The sequence below is a fragment of the Panthera tigris genome, chromosome C2 (genome assembly GCF_018350195.1).
Source record: "Panthera tigris isolate Pti1 chromosome C2, P.tigris_Pti1_mat1.1, whole genome shotgun sequence".
NCBI classification, from domain to species: Eukaryota; Metazoa; Chordata; class Mammalia; order Carnivora; family Felidae; genus Panthera; species Panthera tigris.
This window is the reverse complement of record NC_056668.1, coordinates 36,125,327-36,131,781: the sequence shown is the minus strand read 5'-3', so window position 1 is coordinate 36,131,781 and position 6,455 is coordinate 36,125,327.

Sequence of the window (6,455 nt, the reverse complement as noted above, 5' to 3'; positions counted from 1 at the left end):
AAAAAGGGGTACTGACGAAAGGAAATAAGAAACACATTATTCTAAATCCAAGAAAAATTAGGAAAGAGAGAAGAGATTTGGAAACAGCAGCAAATAGCTCATGAGTCTGCCTCTTGTGATTTCTGTGCTTTTAATGCAGTTTTAATTTTAATCAAAATGTGAACACTCAGAGAATTGGGAGTGGATAGAAAGAAAAAAGTAAGGCTTTTCCTGTTGAACAAAACTAATTCATATTAAACAATGACAAATCAACCGTGAGTAATGTGTGTTTGAGAAATAAAATATAATCTTCTGCTCCATAATTTTATATTGCTTGGAAAATATTTATTAGATGATTAGTATGAAAACCATTGTGCAATAATATTATCTCATTAACAACTCATAATAACTGTTCTAGTTATGTGTTAATATCAACATTAAAAATGTTTTTTTAAGTATGTTATTTTTGAATTAATTTATTTGAGAGAGAGAGAGAGTGAGTAGGAGAGAGGCAGAAAAAGAGGGAGAGAGAGAGAGAATCCCAAGCAGGCTCTGTACTGACAGCACAGAACCTGCTATGGGGTTCAGTTCCTTGAACTGTGAGATCATGACATGAGCCAAAATCAAGAGTTGGGTGCTCAACTGACTGAGCCACCCAGGTGCTCTCAAAATGGTTTTTAATGTTAAATGAAAATAGCTACTAATCTCAATCATAAAAAGGAGCATAATATTTAGTGTTTAAGTCAATCCTTGGACATGTTTGGAAATAAGTAACAACCCTGACCTATTTGTTTAATTCTTATTAGTGTCCTCTTTTAAAAAATATGCATACACTGAGCTTAGGGTAGCCATATGGAAGGTAATAAAACCAAGTAAGTAGAGTCAAGATTCAAACTGAAGTCTCTTTGTTCTCTTAACCACTAAACCAGTGTGTCTCTTCCTAGAATTATACAGGTTTTGGCATTTTTCAAAACTGAATACAAAAATTGATGCACAAATATTTTCCTTTATGGAACACATGTCTAACTAACAAGGCTTTCCATTTTACTTCCCACAGTATGTGCAAATTAAACCACATTTTCCCCAATCAGTCAATTTCAATAACTTGGCTTGCTGTATACTTTCTTTTTTTAAAAATCTTTGTTTATTTATTTTGAATGAGAGATAGAGGGAGGGGCAAAGAGAGAGAGGGAGAGAGAAAATCCCAAGCAGCCTCCACATTGTCATTGCAGAGCCTGATGAGGGGCTCAAACTCATGAAATGTGAGATCATGACCTGAGCTGAAAACAAGAATGAGTTGCTTAACCTACTGAGCTACCCAGGCACTCCTCTATACTTTTTTTTCCGATATAAAATATTAGATACAAGGACAAAAGACAAGTCCTATCAGGTAATACTGAAATGATTTAGCTCATCAAGACAATATCAAACAATATTGAGACATAGAAGTATAGCAGCATGATTGATAAATAGGGTTACAACAATGCTCTGTGCCCAATTGTGGAAAGAAGGTAAAGGGGGGACATCTTTGTGTGGTTATTTATTTTCTTGAAGAAACTTCAAAGTTCTCAAAAAAGGATACAAATTAAATTAAAATAAATGATTACTAGAGAAATTTATAAGAAGATGCTTAAATGAGGATTTTTTTCTATCAGACTTCAAGTTTAGTGTAAGCATATATGGTGCAATATAGAAAGTTCAACCTATTTTTTATTAATTCCTAAGTAATTTTTATGGCCGCAACTTTATGGATGTGTTTCCAACCAGCAGAAATATTTAATGATGGTTTTGGTATTTAAATTCAAATACTTCCAAAATAAGAATATTAGCCACTGGCACAAAATTAAATTATTTTAACATCAGTTAATTACAGATATCCCCAGCCCCCACCTCATTTTCCTCTAGAAATATATGTAAAAAATGGTTTACATTACTAACTCCTATCAAAAGTGGTTTCTACTGTGAGAATATCCTCAAGCAAATCTCTTTGGATCTCTCCAAAGAAATAGCTGTGGGACAGTATCAACCCAGAGGAGCATAGTCTCAAGGGTTACAATCACTTCTGCCAATCTGCTCTATCTCTGAGTTATCAGTCAATTATAGACATTGTCACAAATTAACCTGAAAAGCCAAAACAGAAAGAAAAGAAGAAAGAAAGAAAGAAAGAAAGAAAGAAAGAAAGAAAGATATTCATCCATTTTTTTTTAAGTTTTAGTTTTAAATTCCAGTTAATTAACATACAGTGTAATATTAGTTTCAAGTGTACAATATAATGGTGCAACACTTCCACACTCCTGGTGCTCATCACAACAAGGGCACTTCTTAATCCCCATCACCTGTTTAACACCTCCCCCACCCACCTCCTTTCTGGTAAGCAGCACTTTGTTCTCTATAATTAAGAGTCTCTTTTTTTATTCATCTCTCTCTCTCTCAATCTCTCTTTTTTTCCTTTGCTCATTTGTTTCATTTCTTAAATTCCACATATGAGTGAAATCATAATGGTATTTTTCTTTCTCTGACTGACTTAGTTCACTTAGCATAATACTCTCTAGGTCCATCCATGTCATTGCAAATGCAAGATTTCACTCTTTTTGATGGCTGAGTTACATTCTATTGGGTGTATATACATTCATCAGTCAATGGACACCTGGGCTGTTTCCATAATTTGGCTATTGTAGATAATGCTGCTACAAACATTGGGGTGCATGTATCCCTTTGAATTAGTTTTTTTGTATTTTTTTAATGTTTATTTTTGTGTATGTGTGTGTGAGAGAGAGAGAGAGAGAAAGAGAGAGAGAAAGACCATGAACGGGGGAGGGGCAGCAAGAGAAACAGAATCCAAAGCAGGCACCAGGCTCTGAGCTGCCAGCACAGAACCCAATGCGGGGCTCTAACTCACAGACCACGAGATCATGACCTGAGCTGAACTCAAACGCTTAACCGACTGAGTCATCCAGGTGCCCCAGTAATTTTGTATTCTTTAGGTGAATACCTAGTAGTGCCATTTCTGGATCATCGTCATTTTTTACATTCTTTTTGTGTCTCTCTTCCCTTATTTCCTTTCTCATATACTTCTTTTTTCACTCTAATTTTTTTTTTCATTTTTTCTCCTTTGTTTCTCTTTCCTGTTACATTTATCTTTGGTTGATAAGTAGACAATTTCTCTTTCTGTTTTGCTTTGGGTGGTCAGAAATCTGGTTAGGAACTGCATTTCTACTAGATGATGGATGGAATGGGCGAAGAAAAAAGCAGGAGATTTAAATTGAAAAACACACAATCGCTGCATTTGGAATTTCTATTCTTTCTTTTCCACATATGTAGTCCCACACTAGAAACAAACCAAAAATCTGTTTTTGTTCATGAGGCATATTTGTCTGTATGAATTTTTCTATGCTAATCATAGAACTGACTCTGGACCAAACCATTTTTTGATGCAACCACAAAAAACTACAAAAGATAGTATTGTTGACATTCTAGGTTTACTGATCCAGGATGTTTATTGTGTTATTTTTAAATTATTTAAAGTTGATGGATCAAGTTTGATTTACATATGATAATAATAGTTTATTTCTTTATTCATGGGTTATAACTATCAATAAAATAGGCACCAAATAAAATTCTATAGAATGCGTATTTAAAACTTCTGTAGAACATTTATTTCAATTTATCAGTTAATATGGTGATAAATATGCTTTTTAATAATATTTTATCATCATTATCCTAAAAAGTAAATTTCTTCATAATATAGTGCTGTTTTTCTTTCTTTCTTTCAGAAATTTCTTCTTCCAAGACATAGAAACAAAATTCTCATAATGCCAAAATTAAATTGATTGTAGGTGGACCTTACAAGGATCAGAAGATAAATAAAATATCTTTTGGAAGGGTTGCAAAATATATGTGGTATGCCCTAGTTGATAAACTTGTAGAGATTTTGGTTTTTACTAATGCCATTCTAAAGACTACTTCATACATATTGTAAATTTTGAAAAGACCGTTAGTAGGATTTCTTTTTAAAAATAGACTATCTTGAAATTAGAAGATAAATATATATCTATATCTATATCTATATCTATCTATCTATCTATCTATCTATATATCTATATATATCTATATATATTTTTATATATAGATATATATAAAAATATATATATATTTATATATATATTTTATATATATATAAATAAATATAAATAATATACTTATATATTTATTATCTTAATTTTTTTTATTTTTTTAACATTTACTTATTTTTGAGAGAAAGAGACAGATTATGAGTGGGAGAGGGGCATAGAAAGAGGGAGACACAGAACTGGAAGCAAGCTCCAGGCTCTGAGCTGTCAGCACAGAGCCTGACACAGGGCTTGAACTCACCAGCGGTGAGATCATGACCTGAGCCAAAGTCAGGTGTTTAACCAACTGAGCCACCCAGGAGCCCCTATTATTATTTGTTTTTAAGTTTATTTATTTATTTTTGAGAGAGAAAGAAAAAGAGAGAGAGCATGAGCATGCGTGCCCATGAGTGGAGGAGGGGGAGAAAGAGAGAGAGAATCCCTAGCCGGCTCAGCACTAAGCTGGGAGCCCAACCAGGGCTTGATCTCACAAACAGAACTGTGAAATCATGACCTGAGTGGAAATCAAGAGTCAGTCGCTTAATTGACTAAGCCATCCAGGTGCTCCAGATAGCTTAATTTTTAAGTAATTTTATTATTTTTTTTTCCATATAGGAACAAAGCCATCTTTTAGAAACTATGGATTTATTCTTCTAACTTTCAAATAATAAGGATACTTTTTCCTAATCTTGGAAAACTCATAAAAATCAAATTGAATTTCTGTTTTAACAATATTAGCTCAGTGAAGAGTATTTAACAAAATGATAGTGTTTCAGAAGGTTATGATCTAAAATGTATAATTAGCTGAGCTTTTGTTGAAAAGAAACTGTATTTAAAATTTAAATTTGTTGTCTTATATAATTAAGCTTTATTTTGTAAAGTAATGATATATATGAGATCATATGATATATGTGATATATAACCACACACATATATGTATATATTCACATAAATTTATGTATTTAAGTAAATATTATTAAGAAAATATATTTTAAAGTCTTAGAGTAAATAAAATTTAGCTAACTTCATAAGAAGATGTAGTATTTAAAGTTACATTGCATACATTATACAATAGAAATACATATAATACATATATACATGTATACAATAGATATACATTATATCTGACATTCTTGTAACCATTGTGTGATTAATAACATTTCTATAAAAATACTGTTTTAAAAAATACCACACTGAGGTGACATATCTCACAATAGTGAGTAGTCACTTCATTTATTAGTTCTTCAAATCATGTAAATTTTTAATAAAATAATGAATAAAGGCACAACTAAAATCAGTTAGAAAATAAAAAGCAAAACATATTAAGAGATCAACCTGTGACAGAACAATGTGAGGAGATCTGCTCACCTGTTCCCCAGTGCAACAGATGAAAATTAAAATAAGATGACCTTTAATATCTCTGGTGAGTGTCCAGGAACAAACACAAAATAAGCAATTAAATATTTAAGAAAAACCTCCAAAAATTTTGTAAGAAAATGAGAGTATATAGTGTTTGAACCAAGATCATTTCCTCTCTCTGCCATCCCAGTGCAGTGAGGTAGGCATTCTACTGTTGACTGTTTGCAGCCAAGAATCAGTGATCTAAGAATGTCTCCTCAGCTCCCAACCAAGGACATTCTTGTCAGGGGGAGTAGGATGTCAGTGTTTACGTCCTGCCCCCAACTACTTATTGCCAAGAGTAAATCTCAAGTAAATGCTTGAATGGTTGGGACATCCTTCTCCCAATTCCCCCCATGGAATGGAGGCCTCACCTTGGGCACAGTGTGTTGGAAATACTGGGGCTCTGATGGCTCTTACCAGTTTTCATATGAGATGGTGGTTTCACTACAGGAGAGGAAAGGTGAACAAACCCTGTTGCCCAAAAATATCACCTTCTAGAGCTGGAGCTTCAGAACAAAACTTGCCAGTGTCCCCATCCTGGGCTCCAGAGCCCTGAATTGGAAATTTTGCCTGGGGGAAGATCATAGAACAAATAGCTTCTAATCTCTTCCCAAAAAACTGACTTCATTTACAACAGAGCACAAAGAAGTTCAAGACTAAGTATATTTTTAAAGAGAGTAGAGGTGTGGTGATGGGCATTTGGGAGGACTTTCAAAAGGCAGACTAGGGGCACCTGGGTGGCTCAGTTGGTTGAGCATCTGACTCTTGGTTTCGGCTCAGGTCATGATCTCAGGGTTCATGGGATCTAGCCCGCATTGGACTCTGGACTGACCACGAAGTGAATGCTTGGGATACTCTGTCATTCTCTTTGTCTCTCTCTTCCCTCCTCACTTGTGCTGTCTCTCAAAATAAATAAATGAACTTAAAAAAAAAAAAAAAAAGACCAAAGACTGACTAAAATGTAGT